Source organism: Artemia sp. Qi Xiang Cuo, chromosome 2 (genome assembly GCF_049724085.1).
Source record: "Artemia sp. Qi Xiang Cuo chromosome 2, ASM4972408v1, whole genome shotgun sequence".
Taxonomy (NCBI): domain Eukaryota; kingdom Metazoa; phylum Arthropoda; class Branchiopoda; order Anostraca; family Artemiidae; genus Artemia; species Artemia sp. Qi Xiang Cuo.
Window position 1 is genome coordinate 65,292,638 of NC_142795.1, and position 21,469 is coordinate 65,314,106.

Sequence of the window (21,469 nt, forward strand, 5' to 3'; positions counted from 1 at the left end):
AAAAGGGGGTGTTGTTCCCAGCAAGGGGCTTCACCAATTAAATTGGTGAAGCACTGGGTTTGGTTGTTGTAAACACCACCCAGTGACCCAAATACAATTGACCATTTTAACCCTATTACAGACATTAGTAGACTTCTGTGGGAGGGTAAGACTAGGGGGACACGTTTCTACTGTCCGACATGCCCGTCTATATTTTGGACTGAATTAAAATTACAAAATCATATGAAACATTGTAGACGGCATCGCTACCAGTCAGTGGAAACGGTTTCGGGGGATAGGGCCATTTTACGTTTTAAAAATTTTCAAAATACCCTCCTCCAAAGCAATAAAATCTCTTTGGATTGTGAAGTGAAGCTAGTGGAAGTGAATGATCCTCGATTTCCGAATCGAATCAAAGAACATCGAGCCCTAGCGGTTTCCTCTGCCCATGTGCAAAGAGACAGTTCTAACGCTATGCAGTTGTTAGAAGTAGTTGAAACGTTGGATGAGGACGAGTGCATGATCAAGGCACTGACCAAATTAATTGGCACTGCAAATGGAGCTATTTCTCGTTTGAGAAATACCCATTACCCAATGTTGTTGTCTGCAGAGGATCCTCTGGAGATTAAAAATAAAAAATATGCTGGGTTTGTAAAAGTAAATTTGAAGAGGGGACTAAGGGGAAAGGAACTAGGGGGAAAAGAGGGGGGAAGGGGGAAATTAATCGATCATAATCACTTGTGGCAGGAAATATCATCAGGGGGTAGTAATTTTAGAGGGGTAGCACATCAATCGTGCAATGTGAATGTAAGACAGCAGTTCTTTATACCGGTTTTCATTCAAAACGCAAATTATGATTTAAAATTTATTTTACCGGCTTTGGCACATATGCACAGGGAGGGAGGGGGAGTAGATAGTCCATGGGTAAACAATTCATTTGCCAATAATATAAACCCCAAATCAGCAGAGAAGTTAGTTCTTCTCCATTTGAAATGGCAGGTGGTGAATAATGGGCATACGTGCCTGAATAAAATCAGGTTGTTAGATTCGTTTAGTTTTTTCCCAAATGCATTGAGTTAGTTGATTGAAGCGCAGAAAAACGACAATTTTGATTGTTTTACTTTGCTTAAACAGCACTTTCCAGACAGTGAAATTGCACCATCTATATTATTTACCGAGTTGTTCGTGATTCTAGCTCACTAATAACTCTTAATAAGCAAATATATCCAGGTGCCCCCAAATTTCTGCTGTCAGCGTACGATCAGGCGACAAATAAGCCCTAAGGCTACATTTTGCTAGATCTTAATCAGAGCACACCCGAGGATCTACGTGTAGTCACAGATATTTTCGACAAAGAAATTACAGTATATCTTACGGTGAACAGTACAAAAGGCTATTAGTTGCCATCATGACACTGAAGAAACTACATGAACAACGGCATTTATTTTCCGTTTTAAGCACTTCAAAACCTTCACTCAGGAAGGCCATACTCAAACTTGGTGTTGACAATGATTTCATTAATCTAATATCTGAAATTTGTTTAAATTTAACTGATGGCACAGTACACTTGCCAGAAGGTTTTAGACAACAGACAAAGCAACATTGTTCCACTGTACGTGCCTTGGCTTGCAAAAACAAGGGAAATTTTTAAAAAAAACGTCTCCTTCAAGCGGGCGGTAGCTTTTTTACACTTTTACTGCCAATAGTTGCAGGACTTATAAATGGTTTTCTCTAGAGAATTTCTAAACCCTATAAATTGACGCCATTTGAACTTGTCCTCTCACCAGTGGAACATTTTGAAGACAATCTAATCAAATTTATTAATGATGAGAATATTGCCGATGATAAAAAGCTAGTTTTACTTCAAGATGCATTGCGACGTGTAGACAAACATAGACCTTATCGTGAGAGACCCACCGTCACAATCACAGATCCCCCTAAACAGGAAACATCTCCTCAATATTCTGCACAATCAAAGGAGAAGGAATTGAATTCCATAGTGACAACAATTGGAAATCTATTGCCAGTGACCTATCGAGAACAGAGTAAAAGAGTATTAACATATCTCATGTTGGAAACTGGTGGTGATCATCAGGTCGACAGCACAGGGAAACGAATTATAATTCAGAGAAAAAGTTATAATCTAGTTGATTTAATTTGTGATATGGTGACGAATTATAAAGGACTATTATCATTTGACAATAATCTATACACCTTTCTATATGCATCAAACTTCCCAAAAAGTCTTATTGGCAATAAGCAAATTCTAAAGAAACTAAGAGAATATAGTCCTCCAGCAACACCAACACCACCATTTAAAAAAGAAGAAGATTCAATCTTGGAAAATACTAGCGGCAGCAGCAGCAATGATTTTATAGCACCAACGATGGTGGCTAGTCAAAAGTGACGACGGATTGCTTCACCCTCCAGTGTGCAAAAAGGGGAGGGGACATTAGAATACGTGTTTGCTTTCAAAATGGTTGAAGTTCTAAAACGTGTCTATGAAAATATTGGTGAAGCGGGAAGTCTAAGTTCCCCCACAACGCTTTCTAAAGTTGCCTCTGACATAGATGGTAGCACATTAAAAAAAGCAAAAAAGTATCTAGAAAATGAACCAAGTTACACACTGCATCGGAATTGCAGGCTTCGTGGCAAACAATATCGACAAACTAAGGCCTTCTTCCCTCTGCATATAATGCAAACTGATCTTTTAACTTTAAACGCGATTCAACGACGTCACAATGCACCTTAAAAATATATTCTAAGGGCAATCAGTGTCTTTAGTCACTATGCCTATGCCATTCCATTGCAGTAAAAGAGAGGTGTTGAAGTTGCTCATGCTTTAGAAATTATTCTTGAACAGGATTGCTATAGAAAAATTCAATTGGATCGCGGTAGCGAACTTGTTAATCGTAATTTGCAAAAGGTTCTATTGAAATATAATAAAACTATCTACCATAGTCACAGCCCGATAACGGCTGCATTGGCTGAACGGTTGATAAGAACGATTCGTCTATTAATTTCAAGATATTGTACGCTGAAAAATACTGCTGCTCTTATTCATGATTTAGATAAAATCATGCAAGTATGCAACCATCGACCACATCGATCCCTGTCCAACTCAAGCCCTCGGGAAGTTCATTGCAGTGAAAATACATTTGATGCTTTTCTAAAGCACTATTCCAGTGAAAAAAAATGTGAAGAAGAAATTCAATGTTGGTGATACTGTTCGAATTGATAGAACCACTAATATTTTTGAAAAGGGGAATTATTTATGGAGCACTGAACTTTTTAAAGTGTCCAAAATCTTAGACACTACACCCACAACATATCGACTTCGAGACACCAAAGATGATGAGATTCTCGGCGGTTTTTATGATTATGGACTGCAAAAAGTTAGAAACACTAGTGAAATTTATCAAATTGAAAAGATATTAAAGAGTCGTACTCGCAGGGGCAAGAGACAATTGCTTGTTCGCTAGCTAGGATACAAATCTGATTTTGATTCTTGGGTCAGTGTTGAAGACATTAACAATGCCCAATGATTTGTATGTTTCTTTCATGTCAAATGCTTCTGATCCTCTCTACAATGACTTGAATAGAACAAGTGATTTTTGGACGAAACTCTCTCCCACCATCAAATTCGACGGCGCGTATGAAGTGGTTCTTGTCGACTGCATTCTCAAGAATACATATGATATCATGAGAAAAGATCGCCAATATGATATAAAAATTAGACCCTAGGATTGGCCGCCACCCTCAGGTGAACAAGAGCAAATTCAAAAAATCAATTGGATGAATTATCCATATATTGAATTTACCTATGAAGAACTCACCTGTGTGAATGATTTATGTCGTTCTATCAATAAAAGAATTTCCGCTCGTAAAAAACGAGTCTTTCATTTCAACTATTCAAAGGAGGAGGGCAAGATCTACATTAGTTCACCCATTGCCAATGAAAAGGTTATTCTCAATGATAATCTAAAAGATGTTCTTGGCTTTAAGCTCAATATAATCTATGGTAAAAGTGCTGAAAGCACTAATTTTATTTTTGCTGACTATCCGCCTGCCTTTTCCACGGAAACTTGTGTATTTCTCTAAAGTTCATTTGTTGAAACATCCCGGGTTGGCAATAGCAATGTTCCCCTCCTACGTGTTCTTGAACAAAAAACCAATCAAGAACATATTCACCACTACAATATAAAGCATCTTCAGTATATCCCCGTAATTACTTCCTATTTGGAACTCTGTCAGTTAACACTAAGAACTGAATTAGGTGATCCCCTGGCAAAATCAAAAGGTTTGGCTGTGATTACATGCCATATTCGACCCATTCAGCAACAAGATGTCTAATAGAAAAGTGGTATTCATTTGTCCTGATATTGACTGCTATGTTAATGCTCTTGGCCCAAGACAACTGGGCAATGGCATGGACTATTACAAAGGTCGCTCGTCAATGTCTGGCTATGGTCTTGGCAGTTGCTTTCCTAAGCTGTTTCGCTCTGCACTACCTCTGGCTAGAAAATATATTGTACCGGCTGCGACAGATTTTGCATCCTCTACACTATACGATTGGGGCTCTGGCAAGGATTTTAAAAAAGTGCTTCGGAAAATCTTAGGTCCAGTGCGTGAACCCTTACTGAGAGATTAAAACAAAATGGAAAAGGTTTAAAAAGGTCGAGAAACATTGCATCACTCATCAGTCTCTACTCAGGACAGAAACGAAAGATATCAACCCTGTAAAAGAAAAGAAGGAAAAAGCCGACACCTACAGTAAACAGAAGAAGAAGCCACAGGAAGAGAATTGTTAGATCGAAACTAGATTTCTTTTCCTAAGATGTCATATCTATCGCATAAGGATTCTCAACCTTCAATCACCTCCTCATTAAATCTATTCAATGCAGAAAATGTTAATTTGACTGTAAAACATGGATACTATGCACAATTTTATCCACAGCAACACTTCTTCGATACTATCCACTTTTAAATTTATTCCAACCAAGACTACTTTATGGATATGTCATCGACATTTATAGATTTAGGAATGAAAGTCCGGAAATCCGATAATACATTGCCAGTTCTTGCCGATGGAATATCCTATGAAAATTGTATATTACATAATTTATTTCGTCAAATCAGTGTCTACATAAATGGCACGCTGGTGAGCACAAGCAACAATCTCTCAAATTATACTAGCTATATGCAATTCATGCTAATGACACCCAAGTCATATAAGGAATTGAGAGGCACCTCCAATGGATATGAATATATTACTGATATTAACAATAGAGATGCACTTAAAAATGCTACAACTAGTGAATTACATCTAGTTGGAAAAATATATCATGAAATATGTATTATACCCCAATGGATACCACCCAATGTTAAAGTGGATATAAAATTGACGCTTGCTCCATATAATTTCAAATTGAGAAAAGGACTTGCTGCCAATCCAGATGTGACTCTCTCCCTCACCTCGGCAATACTACTTGTACGCAAAAAACAGGTCATGAGTGCTGTTGCTTTGGCAGAGGAAAAACTGAGAGCCAGTGGAAATAATATTAAACTACTTGTTCCTCATACAATCACCAATCAACTTCATATTGCCACAGGCTCACGTACCTTCACCGACTCATCCTTTATCAATGGCGAAATTCCGTCAAAACTGGCGTTTGCATTTGTAAAAAGCGCTAGTGCAATAAGATCGTGGACTGGATGCCTACATAAATTTGAAATGTTTGGGCTTTCATCTCTTGTCTGCAAAATAAATGGCATCCCACTCTAGAATCTATCTTTTGATAAATCCTATAGAAGATTGTATGAGTTGACCATGCAAACCCTAGATCATGATTCACAACTATTTGAAAATGGTATAAACGAAGAAAAGTTTGCTAAAACACATGGTATCATTGTGTTGGATTTGTCTGGCACCCAGGATATGAGTATAGTACGTACGGAGAGTGTGCGTTTAGAGTCTACATTTGCAGACCCGTTAGCTAAGAGTATTGCACTAATCTCACTAAATCAATATGAAACTTATTGGGAAATCCCTCCCGAAGGCAGTGTTCTACTGGACTTGGCACCATGAATACCAGTCAAATAAACAATGTATTTAATATGGACATGTCCAAATACAGATCCTATTGTCTGCCCTCGGACTTTTTTGGAAAAATTCAAAGCGCCAACAATACCCTGTTTATTGTTATTAGCAGTCCATCAACTGTGCAGACGGGTCATTGGTTATGCATTTTTCAAAAATAAAGACGATTGAATTTTTAATCTTTTTGGCCTACCCTATACATTATAAACTGCACACATCAGCAAGTATATTGAGAACAGTGGGAAAACTATTATTCAAAATCGGAAGAGAGTGCAGGATCTGAGGACTAAAAGCTGTGGCTTCCATGCGCTACTAAATTTTGTGTTGCAATGTCGTGGCTATACTTACAAGCAGTTTCTCAATATTTATGTAGATTATTCACGTCTGAACGACTTTATGGTGGAAAATATCCTCTCTGACCTGTATAATATTGATTTTAGTGTCCTACGAGTAAAGTGTTTGAAAAATGTATGTGAATTTGTTTATTAATAAATGGAAAATGTATATACAACAGCGTCTTTATTCTTCACTTTAGATTTCTTTTTCTTCGGTGTATAGGCAACTGTCCTGAACCACTAATGCCGGTAAATCATTTGGATTCACTGCATAATGATCTTGATTGGCTGCAAAGTCAGGGTCACATTTGCTACAGTATAATGTAACTTCACTCTTGTCATATCTCTTTGTATAGTCAATGATACTATTTGCGTTCATATTATGAAATTCACGTGTTTCAATCTGTCTATTTGAAGCAATATCACATACAGTGTTTTCAACTGGTGAATCATATTCGGTAACTGCCAAGTAAAAATCACTAGGTTTATAGTCATAATAGGCAGTGTCGTCAAAACGATGACGTGGAAACTAAATTGTCTTGTTACTCCAACAGTTGAATCGTAGACCTGATTCTTCCTCCCAAAATAATTTAAATCCACGACAATTCCAATCTCGTAGAAATAAACTAAACTCACGTTTGGGGTTCTTTCCAATCATACCGGGGTAAGTATTCTCCCACTGATCACATTAATCATAGTTACAGTTGGAGCACAGATGTCCTCTAAGGTGAGATTCACAAATCTCTTCAAGACATGAATTACATCCTTTAATTTGTACTGCATATCCTCTATGTAATTTACAGGGATCACATAATTTGCACTTTTCATTATAGTCATCAATAATTGTACAATTCTCACATGATGTCCAACTGCCAAGAGTGTACATGCATAGTGGACATGTATAGAACATTTTTGGTTTCCGATGTCAACTCTCTCACAGCTAAAACGAAACTGATCCTCATTTGAGAAATTCAGAGGGGGGAATGGTGAGGGGAGTAACTCTGTGACGCTACCTCTTTTGAAGGCGGAGCCATCTCAATTGAATCTATAGCAATGTTTTCAAAAGTATATCCACGATATTATTCTGCTTTGTTCCAATTAATATATCAATAAATTGAGTATAAGCATTTGAGTCACGTCGTAAAAGTTTCATACAAAAGTCCAATGGGGGAGAATCAGTTTTCATTATCTTGCCAAGTGTTCCCTGTGAGAATATCTTCCGTTGAAGGGATAACTCGAGAAAATCATCATCCAAAATCAAATGTTTTTCCATAATCACAAGATTCGATCTAATTCTCTCTTTCTCGAATTTATTCATTTTTCAATCCTATCACTCTGACTACTGACTCTAGACTGACCATGATTCGTTAGCCTAACATTCTAACAAAAAGAAAGGGAACATTATCGATTTCGAAACAATTTTATTGTATAATTACAACAATAATATTACACATGTACAATTAGCGATACAGCTTATTATCTTCGATATGCTTCACTATTGCCTTTAAAGCACTTTGAAGTCTATTCACATTCGCTATATCAACTTTTGCCAGCGAAGCATAATTGTTCCTCCATTTTAAATTTGCTCAAAGATATCCCATTTGCTCATATACTTCATCCCATTCCAGACAAAGCCGTGATCCTCTCGTGATTTCCACCGCAATGTTTGGTGCTCTTGTATCATTGCCACCAACTCCACTATCAACTTCTAATAGTGTAAACACTCATCATTACAAATATATCCTAATGAGTAAAGTCAAACTGTTCTCACTTCTTGAGTTCTCTTCTCACACTAATACCAACTATAGCCAAAATCCTTTCCTTATATTCACTGCAATCCTGTACTGTTAATACTTCCGACTCCCTGACTGTGTTAGAAGCAGACACGTGTCCTTTTAGACTTGATCAATACGCTTGGAAACAACAAATGAATTGACCTAGAAAGAGGTGTCATTGACCCTGTCCCGTTAGACTCGATCAATCCAGCAATTGTTGATGTGAACCTATGTTAAAATCCAAGAAAACAACAGCAATTGTTGTTGACATCCAAGTTGTTGTCGTGAATTTATGTTAACATCCAAGAAAACAACAAATAAATTGACCAACACACATAACCATCAAACAATGACCAGATGTCTACATCCAAGTTGTTGTTGGACTTATGTTGACATCCAAGAAAACAACAAATAAATTGATCAACACACATAACCACCAAAAAATAACCAGATGTCTACATACATCAATTGTTGATGTAAACTTATGTTTACATCCATCCAAGTGAGAAAAAACATAAAAAAACATCCTCAGTGAGAAAAACCATGAAAAAACATTTTCAGTGAGAAAAACCATAAAAACATGCCGATATATGGACTCCCCCTGTAACTCATGAGGCCTCCCTACTCATGGCGTATATACTTTACTGATATACAGTTTGACTTTTTACTCATCTTATTAATTATTAATAACCTCTCAACAGCAAATATATTTTTTATAATCTCAGCTTACTAAAATCAATAATAAGTCATCGAACAAGTCCAAACCATCCGAAAGTTAATTACTGTTTCTCATGTCTGTAGATTTGCTACTAATCGCATACTTCTATTTACCCAGGTAAGATGAATACTTTTATAATTAATGTTCTTATTTTTTCCTATTTTTTCTGAAACGAAAGTTTTCCTCTTTTGGTTAAAAATTTCATCAAGTTCTATAATGTGTTATGGTATTGGGAAGACACAGTGCAGAATCAAAATAACGGAAGCAACGTTAAAGTTTGATAACAAGTGAATTTTTTTCTTCTTCACTGCTAGCCAGGTCCTGGAATATCCTAGGGAGATGTTTAGGAGCTCATTTGAAAGGAATAAGAGAGAAAGACCCAGTGTGTCTATGCCATCACTGTGTCATGGCTAGAAATGACGAAAACAACCTAGCAGCGACATCATGATGGAATTTTGACCAAGCGTAATAACACAAGTCACCCCTTCAATGTTTTGAAAATCTAACGGTCTTTAAAAATGACTACGCACTAACTCTACCCACCGAGGAACAGCAGTCACAAAAAGTCTACAAAAGTTGCACTACAGTTCACGGTTCAAACAGCAAGAATAGCTGTGACTGTGACTACGGAGGGTAAAACACTTGAAGTTTAAAGAAAAAAGATAATGAAATGTTAAAAACGAATAAAGAGCATTATTTCTTACCGAATATTGTATACTTTCCATTTATATATTGATTAACTAATCATATGTCAATATTAATATAATAGCATTAATATTACTATAATCATACTGCTTGGATTGACCTATGTCTTTGATTGCTTCTTTCAGACATAGAGCTGACACAATAAATACAAATTATGCTAATACGTTCCAATTATGCTTGTTTTTTTTATCATTTCTAATAAGAAGATTAAACGGAAGGACAGTGAAGTTTGTATCTTTTTTTTGTTATTCTTGGAAGAATAACAAATAAATTTTCACTCAGGGGTACAATATACTTTTTGTGTTTTTTTTTCTCAAGAAAAATGGCACGAATCAGCTTCAGTATGAATTGTTATGGAATTTTCATTTTGTGCTAAAAAAATTTTGCTAGCAGTTTTTTGGCACTCCATCCGCACCTAGCTTAGCGACATTCTGCTACAAATGGGTTATGGTACCAATAATTGTGAGCGGATTAACCACTAGTTAAGATCTTGTGTATTTTAAAATGATATGCTCCTACAAGTCAACTCCCCAAGTATATACGTTTAAAATATTTTTTTTTTTCAAATTTCTGTTTTGTGAGTCCAGAGCCCACAAAGAAAAAGGAAAATTGGTTGAGGAGCAAGGATAGAAAGGAAGTATTAGAGGTATTATTTATATTTTAAGTTTGGACTTTTACTAGTTAGGCATTTAATATGATAAAGCTGCAGATTAGTTTCCCTTTAGTATAGGGTGGAGAGACCCTACAAATAGAACCTGCGTAAACAATAAGAAAAGATTTGTTTATATCCCGTATAATGTGTAGAGGTAATTAATTGGTAAAAAAAGGAAACGAAAAAAGAAGGATAGAACTGTAGCAATTGCGGCAAACAAGTACTTGGACAAGGTCTTGACTTACTCACCTATCTACCTAGGACAAAACAGTATAACCAAACAGTCAACCAAATCGAAATGTCCAAATCCATGCAAAGTTATCCTTAATAAATGTAAGCCGTTGCAAAATTGCAAGTAAAAGTACCTTAAATCTAATGTAATTTTCCAAGTGATTCCATAACGTTAGGGCTCCTCAGAGGAGTGCCACCAGCCTAAATGGGTTTTGATTCAATATCCACTCATTAAATTCAATACCCATCTACTTTACAGTCCAACTTTACACTGTGCAATTTTACAGTCCCACTGACAGAATAACCTACAGTTTAAGATGCGTAGTTTTTATCAAAAAAAAAAAAAAAAAAAAATCTCAACCTTTCAAATTAATATTTCAAGAACTCTTACTATCACTATAGTAAGTTTTCTTGAAACACGGAGCTCCTAAAAAATTTTATTTCCCAACTGAGCTTACAGACCTGCTTATTTTAAATTTCTTGAAATCTAGAGGTTGCAAATCCTTACTATGATAAGAAATAGAAAATGGGGAGGGTCCTCAAAAATATCGATCTCCTGACCACCTAACCGTAAATTTTTCAAAGAATTGTTGCCTAAAAATTTTAGTTAAACTTTGGATTTGGTACAGGTATTCCTTTTTGTCAAACAAATAGGAAGGTAAATATTGCCATTTGAAAGTTGTCTAGTCTATAGGTCTCTGGTACTTCCACTGTAGGATATACAAAACCTCCAAGCTTCAAGACACCTTGATCAAACAAGAATCAAGAATTTTTGGTTTACTTTTACAGCAGGATTTGTTAAAATAGCTAGGTCTTAAAATTTATTAATTAAAAAAACTTTCCGAAAAAAAGGTTTTTCACAGTAAAGGCCACTTTAAACTTAAGCTCAGCAGATACAAATACCTGTTAAAATTCAAACTCGAAACGACCAAAAATTACTATTAAAGAATAAACGAAACCCAAAACGAACAGAAATTAAATAAACAATCACTGCAAAAAACATACAAGTAGTAATAATATAAATGAATAAATAGATCTTAAAGCGAGTAATGCTTAGATTGAATGTGAAAATCAACCTTAAAACGGGGAAAAATATTTTGCTGTTGAAGCATAAATGAAACTTAAAACGAACAGAAATTAAATAAACAATCAATGCAAACAAACATACAATAGATATTAATGTAAATGGTTCAATAAATCTTAAAACGAGTGAAAATTAAATTGAATATAAAAATCAAGCTTGAAACGAACAAAAATCACTACAAACGAGAGTTTGAGTATCGCCTCCTTTTCTCACTGTAAAAGTCTGCAAGAGTTTGGATACTGTCCCCTTCCTTAACTGTAAATAAAAACCAAAAGCCTACTGCGTCATTGGCGCTTAACTGAGAACGAATTATATTACAAATATTTTCTTTTCCAGTTCTTACAGAATTGAAAATAAAAATAAAATTACAGTGAAACAAATTCTTGAACTGATGGATCTTTCAACAATTAATATCATTATACATCAAATATTCAATTTGATGTTGTTTATACTTTCCAAGACTGTTCAAGACGCATATAGTTTTCAATAAAGTGCCAATGACGCAAGTAGGTTTTAGACTTTTACAGTGAGAGAAGGAGGCGATACAAAAACTCTTGTTTGTAGTGATTTTTGTTCGTGTCAAGCTTGATTTGCATATCCAATTTAAGTTTAACTGCTTTTTAGATTTATTTATTCATTTACATTAATATTTATTGTATGTTTGTTTGCATTCATTGTGTATTTAATTTCTGTTCGTTTAAAATTTCATTTATACTGTAATAGCAAAATATTTTTTTTCGTTTTAAGCTTGATTTTCACATTCAATCTAAGCATTACTCGCTTTAAGATCTATTTATTCATTTATATTGTTACTTCTTGTATGTTTTTTGCTATGATTGTTTATTTAATTTCTGTTCGTTTTGTGTTTCATTTATTCTTTGATAGTAATTTCTGGTCGTTTTGAGTTTGAATTTTAACCGGTATTTGTATACGCTGAGCTTAAGTTTAAAATGGCTTTTGATTGCAAAAAGTTTCAAGTTTTTAAAAATTCTTTATTTCAGAATCAAACTTAAACAAAAAATAAAATGTTCATCAAAGTATCAAAACTGGTGTCCAAGTAATAATATCAAAGTGAAAAAATGGGTTTGTGTCAACCTCGGAGTTTTTATTATCTGATGTTTGAACTAATTTTAGCAAAATGGCATTCTCTGAATTTTTAACGGAAGGGTTGTAGAAAAAAAGGTGTGGGGGTGGCTAATTGCCCTTTTGTCTCTTTTGACTCTTTAAAAGCGAACTAGAACTTTCTTTTTTCAATGTAATGAGCCCTCTCTGAAGTTTATACGAGCATCCCTTCTATAAGAACCATATATACCCCAGAGTACTGTACCCAGACTACCACAACGCCTTTCCCTGAGTTCTGAGGGGTTGTGTTGACCCCAGAGTTTTAATATCTGATTTTTGAACCATTTTTAATAAAGAGATCACCTCAAATTTATACGCCCCCAGGACAACACTTACAACGCCTAACCCCGGTCCCTGGGGGGTTATGTTGGCACCGGAGTTTTTGTTATTTAATTTTTAAACAATTTTCAAAAAACTGGATATCTCTAAATTTGTAGCGCATGAGTTTGGGGGAAAAAGTGTGTGGATGGGGGGGGGAGGGGGCTAGCTGCCATTAAATCTCTTGACTCTTAAAAGTGAACTAGAACTTTCAATTTCCAGTCAAATGAGCCCTCTATAAGGTTTATACGAGCATCCTTTTCATAAGAACCATTCATGCCTTTAGGGCATAAGTTAGACCGCCTTCTCCCGGGCCCGGTGGGTTGTATTGACACTGGAGTTTTTCTTATCCGACCTATGAATTATTTTTAACAAAATATCTATCTCAAAATTTTCATCAGAAGGGTTTGGAAAAAGAAGGCGTAGGGGGGGGCTTCTTGCCCTCGGATCTCTTTTGACTATTGAAAAGTGAGCTCAAACTTTCAATTTCAAATCAAATGAGCCCTCTCTGAATTTTATACGAGCATCCCTTTCATAAGAACCATAAATGCCCCAGGTCATAACTTACAACACCTGCCCCCAGTCCCTGGGGGGCTGCGTCCTGCCCGGAGTTTTTGTTATATGGTCTTTGAACTATTAAAATGGCTATTTAAAACGGCTATCTCAAACTTCTTATCGGATGGGTTTGAGGAAAATTAGGCGTGGAGGGGGGATAGGTACCCTCAAATCTCTTTTGACTCTTAAAAAAGAACTAAAACTTTCAATTTCCAATCAAATGAGCCCTCTTTGGAGTTTATACGAGCATCCCTTCCATAAGAACCATATATGCCTCCAGGGCATAACTTACAAGACCCAATTTCCAAAATTTTCAACTACGTTGAACAAAATAGCTATCTAAAAAAATTGATAGGATGTGTTTCGAGAAAAGGTGGGCATGAGAGGGGGATTAGTTGCCCTCCAATCACTTTCGACTATTAAAAAGGGCACTAGCCCTTAGAATTTCCAAATTTTATTTTTGTGAAAGTTTGCTGTTTCTTGCTTTCGGTTCTAGGTTTCTTCTCATGTCGTCTGTGTGTTGCTGGAAACTTATGTTTCGGTATTTTTAATTATGCTGGTTCATGATTTTCCTTGTGTGAAAGTCTTCGCTGTGCTATGTTACAAGACCTAATTTCCGAAACTTTCAACTACATTGAACAAAATAGCTATGTAAAGAATTTCATAGGATATGTTTCGAGAAAAGGTGGGCATGAGAGGGGGGTTAGTTACCCTCCAATCACTTTCGACTATTAAAAAGGGCACTAGCCCTTAGAATTTCCAAATTTTATTTGTGTGAAATTCTGCTGTTTCTTGCTTTCTGTTCTAGGTTTCTTCTCATGTCGTGTGTGTGTTGTTAGAAACTTATGATTTTGTATTTTTACTTATGCTGGTTCATGATTTTACTTTCTCTTAATCTCTCAAGTAAAATCAAGAAAAATCATGAACCATCAAAAATAAAAATATCAAATCATAAGTTTCCAAAAACACACACACGACATAAGAAGAAACCTAGCACAGGAACCAAGAAACAACACATTTTCAAACAAGTAGAATCAAGAACCAGCAAAAGTAAAAATACCACATCATAAGTGTCCAACAACACACACAGGACATGAGAAGAAATATAGCACAGGAAGCAAGAAACAAAATACTTTAACACAAGTAAAATCATGAACTAGCACAAGTAAAATACCAGATCATAAGTTTCCAAAAACACACACACGACATGAGAAGAAACATAGCACAGGAAGCAAGAAACAACAGACTTTCACACAAGTAAAACATGAACCAGCATAAGTAAAAATACCAAATCATAAGTTTCCAACAACACACACAAGACATGAGATGAAAACTGGCAAATTAAGCAGGAAACAACATACTTTCACACAAGTAAAATCATGAACCCGGATAAGTAAAAATACCAAATCATAAGTTTCAAACAACACACACACGACATGAGAAAATACCTAGCAAAGGAAGCAAGAAACAACAGAGTTTCACACAAGTTAAATCTTGAACTAGCACAAAAAAATACCAAATCATAAGTTTCCAACAACACACGCAATACATGAGAAGAAACCTAGCAAGAGAAGCAAAAAACAGCAGACTTTTACACAAATAAATTCTTGAACCATCATAAATAAAAATACCAAATCTTAAGTTTCAAAAAGCACACACACGACATGAGAAGTAACCTAGCAATGGAAGCAAGAAACAACAAACTTTCACACAAGTAAAATCATGAACCAGCATAAGTAAAAATACCAAATCATAAGTTTTCAACAACAAACACAAGACATGAGAAAAACCTAGCAAAGGAAGCAAGAAACAACAGACTTTCACACAGGTAAAATCATGAACCAGCACAAGTAAAAATACCAAATCATAAGTTAGTAACAATACACAGACGACATGAGAAGAAACCTAAAGTTAAATCTTGAACCAGCATAAGTAGAAATACCACATCATAAGTTTCCAAACAACACACAGACGACATGAGAAGAAACCTAGCAAAGGAAGCAAGAAACAACAAACATTCACACAAGTAAAATCATTAACCATCATAAGTAAAAATACCACATGAGAAGACATGAGAAGACATGAGACGACATGACGACACACACACACAAACATGACCCACAGACGACATGAAGAGAAACCTAGCACAGAAAGCAAAAACAGCAGACTTTCACACAAATAAATCTTGAACCATCATAAATAAAAATACCAAATCTTAAAATTCCAAAAACACACACGACATGAGAAGAAACCTAGCAAAGGAAGCAAGAAACAACAGACATTCACACAAGTAAAATCATTAAACAGCATAAGTAAAAATACCAAATCATAAGTTTTCAACAACACAGACACGACATGAGAATAAACCTAGCACAGGAAGCAAGAAACAACAGACTTTCACACAAGTAAAACCATGAACCAGCATAAGTAAAAACACCAAATCAAAAGTTTCCAACAACACACACACGACATGAGAAGAAACCTAGCAAAGGAAGAAAGAAACAACAGACATTCACACAAGTAAAATCATGAACCAGCACAAGTAAAAATACCAAATCATAAATTTCTAACAATACACAAACGATATGAGAAGAAACCTAGCAAAGGACGCAAGAAACAGCAGACTTTCACACAAGTAAAATCATGAACCAGCATAAGTAAAAATACCAAATCATAAGTTTCCAACAACAAACACACTACATGAGAAGAAACCTAGCAAAGGAAGCTAGAAACAAGAGACTTTCACACAAGTAAAATCATGAACCAGCACAAGTAAAAATACCACATCATAAATTTCCAAACAACATACACACTACATGAGAAACCAAGTAAAACCTTGAACCAGCATAAGTAAAAACACCAAATCAAAAGTTTCCAACAACACACACACGACATGAGAAGAAACCTAGCAAAGGAAGCAAGAAACAACAGACTTTCACAAAAGTAAAATCATGAACCAGCATAAGTAGAAATACCACATCATAAGTTTCCAAACAACACACAGAAAACATGAGAAGAAACCTAGCAAAGGAAGCAAGAAACAACAGACTTTCACACAAGTAAAACCATGAACCAGCACAAGTAAAAATACCCTATCATAAGTTTCCAACAACACACACGCGACATGAGAAGAAACATAGCACAGGAAGCAAGAAACGAAGACTGTCAAACAAGTAAAATCTTGAACCAGTATATTTAAAAATACCAAATCATAAGTTTCCAACAGCACACAGACGAAATGAGAAGAAACCTATCACAGGAAGTAAAAACAGCACACTTTCACACAAATAAAATCTTGAACCATCAGAAATAAAAATACCAAATCTTAAGTTTCCAAAAACACACACACGACATGAGAAGAAACCAAGCAAAGGAAGCAATAAACAACAGACTTTCACACAAGTAAAATCTTGAACCAGCACAAGCAAAAACACAAAATCATAAGTTTCCAGTAACACACAAACGACATGAGAAGAAACCTCGCAAAGGAAGCAAGAAACAACAGACATTCACACAAGTAAAATCATGAACCAACATAAGTAAAAATACCAAATCATAAGTTTCCAACAACACAGACATGATATGAGAAGAAACCTAGCAGAGGAAGCAAGAAACAACAGACTTTCACACAAGTAAAATCATGAACCAGCATTAGTAAAAACACCAATTCATAAGTTTCCAACAACACATACACGACATGAGAAGAAACCTAGCAAAGGAAGAAAGAAACAACAGACATTCACACAAAAAAAAATCATGAACCAGCATAAGTAAAAATACGAAATCATAAGTTTCCAACAACACACGCACGACATGAGAAGAAACCTAGCAAAGGAAGCAAGAAACAGCAGACTTTTACACAAATAAATTCTTCAACCATCATAAATAAAAATACCAAATCTTAAGTTTCCAAAAACACACACACGACATGAGAAGAAACCTAGCAATGGAAGCAAGAAACAACAAACTTTCACACAAGTAAAATCATGAACCAGCATAAGTAAAAATACCAAATCATAAGTTTCCAACAACAAACACACGAGATGAGAAAAAATCTAGCAAAGGAAGCAAGAAACAACAGACTTCCACACAAGTAAAATCATGAACCAGCACAAGTAAAAATACCAAATCATAAGTTTCCAACAATACAAAGGCGACATGAGAAGAAACTTAGATAAGGACGCAAGAAACAGCAGACTTTCACACAAGTAAAATCATGAACCAGCATAAGTAAAAATACCAAATCATAAGTTTCCAACAACAAACACAAGACATGAGATGAAAACTGGCAAATTAAGCAGGAAACAACATACTTTCACACAAGTAAAATCATGAACCCGGATAAGTAAAAATACCAAATCATAAGTTTCAAACAACACACACACGACATGAGAAAATACCTAGCAAAGGAAGCAAGAAACAACAGAGTTTCACACAAGTTAAATCTTGAACTAGCACAAAAAAAATACCAAATCATAAGTTTCCAACAACACACGCAATACATGAGAAGAAACATAGCAAGAGAAGCAAAAAACAGTAGACTTTTACACAAATAAATTCTTGAACCATCATAAATAAAAATACCAAATCTTAAGTTTCCAAAAGCACACACACGACATGAGAAGTAACCTAGCAATGGAAGCAAGAAACAACAAACTTTCACACAAGTAAAATCATGAACCAGCATAAGTAAAAATACCAAATCATAAGTTTTCAACAACAAACACAAGACATGAGAAAAACCTAGCAAAGGAAGCAAGAAACAACAGACTTTCACACAGGTAAAATCATGAACCAGCACAAGTAAAAATACCAAATCATAAGTTAGTAACAATACACAGACGACATGAGAAGAAACCTAAAGTTAAATCTTGAACCAGCATAAGTAGAAATACCACATCATAAGTTTACAAACAACACACAGACGACATGAGAAGAAACCTAGCAAAGGAAGCAAGAAACAACAAACATTCACACAAGTAAAATCATTAACCAGCATAAGTAAAAATACCACATGAGAAGACATGAGAAGACATGAGACGACATGACGACACACACACACAAACATGACCCACAGACGACATGAAGAGAAACCTAGCACAGAAAGCAAAAACAGCAGACTTTCACACAAATAAATCTTGAACCATCATAAATAAAAATACCAAATCTTAAAATTCCAAAAACACACACGACATGAGAAGAAACCTAGCAAAGGAAGCAAGAAACAACAGACATTCACACAAGTAAAATCATTAAACAGCATAAGTAAAAATACCAAATCATAAGTTTTCAACAACACAGACACGACATGAGAATAAACCTAGCACAGGAAGCAAGAAACAACAGACTTTCACACAAGTAAAACCATGAACCAGCATAAGTAAAAACACCAAATCAAAAGTTTCCAACAACACACACACGACATGAGAAGAAACCTAGCAAAGGAAGAAAGAAACAACAGACATTCACACAAGTAAAATCATGAACCAGCAAAAGTAAAAATACCAAATCATAAATTTCTAACAATACACAAACGATATGAGAAGAAACCTAGCAAAGGACGCAAGAAACAGCAGACTTTCACACAAGTAAAATCATGAACCAGCACAAGTAAAAATACCAAATCATAAGTTTCCAACAACAAACACACGACATGAGAAGAAACCTAGCAAAGGAAGCTAGAAACAAGAGACTTTCACACAAGTAAAATCATGAACCAGCACAAGTAAAAATACCACATCATAAATTTCCAAACAACATACACACTACATGAGAAACCAAGTAAAACCTTGAACCAGCATAAGTAAAAACACCAAATCAAAAGTTTCCAACAACACACACACGACATGAGAAGAAACCTAGCAAAGGAAGCAAGAAACAACAGACTTTCACAAAAGTAAAATCATGAACCAGCATAAGTAGAAATACCACATCATAAGTTTCCAAACAACACACAGAAAACATGAGAAGAAACCTAGCAAAGGAAGCAAGAAACAACAGACTTTCACACAAGTAAAACCATGAACCAGCACAAGTAAAAATACCCTATCATAAGTTTCCAACAACACACACGCGACATGAGAAGAAACATAGCACAGGAAGCAAGAAACGAAGACTGTCACACAAGTAAAATCATGAACCAGTATATTTAAAAATACCAAATCATAAGTTTCCAACAGCACACAGACGACATGAGAAGAAGCCTAGCACAGGAAGTAAAAACAGCACACTTTCACACAAATAAAATCTTGAACCATCAGAAATAAAAATACCAAATCTTAAGTTTCCAAAAACACACACACGACATGAGAAGAAACCCAGCAAAGGAAGCAAGAAACAACAGACTTTCACACAAGTAAAATCTTGAACCAGCACAAGCAAAAACACCAAATCATAAGTTTCCAGTAACACACAAACGACATGAGAAGAAACCTCGCAAAGGAAGCAAGAAACAACAGACATTCACACAAGTAAAATCATGAACCAACATAAGTAAAAATACCAAATCATAAGTTTCCAACAACACAGACATGATATGAGAAGAAACCTAGCAGAGGAAGCAAGAAACAACAGACTTTCACACAAGTAAAATCATGAACCAGCATGAGTAAAAACACCAATTCATAAGTTTCCAACAACACATACACGACATGAGAAGAAACCTAGCAAAGGAAGAAAGAAACAACAGACATTCACACAAAAAAAAATCATGAACCAGCATAAGTAAAAATACGAAATCATAAGTTTCCAACAACACACGCACGACATGAGAAGAAACCTAGCAAAGGAAGCAAGAAACAGCAGACTTTTACACAAATAAATTCTTCAACCATCATAAATAAAAATACCAAATCTTAAGTTTCCAAAAACACACACACGACATGAGAAGAAACCTAGCAATGGAAGCAAGAAACAACAAACTTTCACACAAGTAAAATCATGAACCAGCATAAGTAAAAATACCAAATCATAAGTTTCCAACAACAAACACACGAGATGAGAAAAAATCTAGCAAAGGAAGCAAGAAACAACAGACTTCCACACAAGTAAAATCATGAACCAGCACAAGTAAAAATACCAAATCATAAGTTTCCAACAATACACAGGCGACATGAGAAGAAACTTAGATAAGGACGCAAGAAACAGCAGACTTTCACACAAGTAAAATCATGAACCAGCATAAGTAAAAATACCAAATCATAAGTTTCCAACAACAAACACACTACATGAGAAGAAACCTAGCAAAGGAAGGTAGAAACAAGAGACTTTCACACAAGTAAAATCATGAACCAGCACAAGTAAAAATACCAAATCATAAATCTCCAAACAACACACACACGACATGAGAAGAAACATAGCACAGGAAGTAAGAAACGAAGGCTTTCACACAAGTAAAATCATGAACTAGCATAATTAAAAATACCAAATCATAAGTTTCCAACAACACACAGACTACTTGAGAAGAAACCTAGCACGGAAAGCAAGAAACAGTAGACTTTCGCAAAAATTTTATTTGCGTTAAAGTCTGCTGTTTCTAGCTTTCTGTGCTAGGTCTCTTCTCATGTCGTCTTTGTGTTGTTGGAAACTTATGTTTTGGTATTTTAAATATGCTGGCTCATAATTTTACTTGTGTGAAAGTCTTCGTTTCTTGCTTCCTGTGCTATGTTTCTTCTCATGTCGTATGTGTGTTGTTGGAAACTTTTGATTTGGTATTTTTATCTATGCTGGTTCATGATTTTACTTTCTCTTAATCTCTCAATCTCTCTTAATCTCTCTCAATCCCTCTCAATCTGTTTCACCCAAATAATCCTCTAAAATGTCTCAAACTGTTTCGACCAAATAATCCTCTAAAATGTCTCAATCTGTTTCGCCTAAATAATCCCCTAAAAGTAATT

At 35.4% G+C, this 21,469-nt stretch overlaps 1 protein-coding gene across 1 annotated transcript in view; it reads left to right on the forward strand.

Moving 5' to 3' along the window:
* LOC148955504 (phenoloxidase-activating factor 2-like) overlaps positions 1–21,469 on the forward strand; it is a 57,146-nt gene that overhangs the window by 3,650 nt on the left and 32,027 nt on the right. The window lies entirely within an intron of this gene.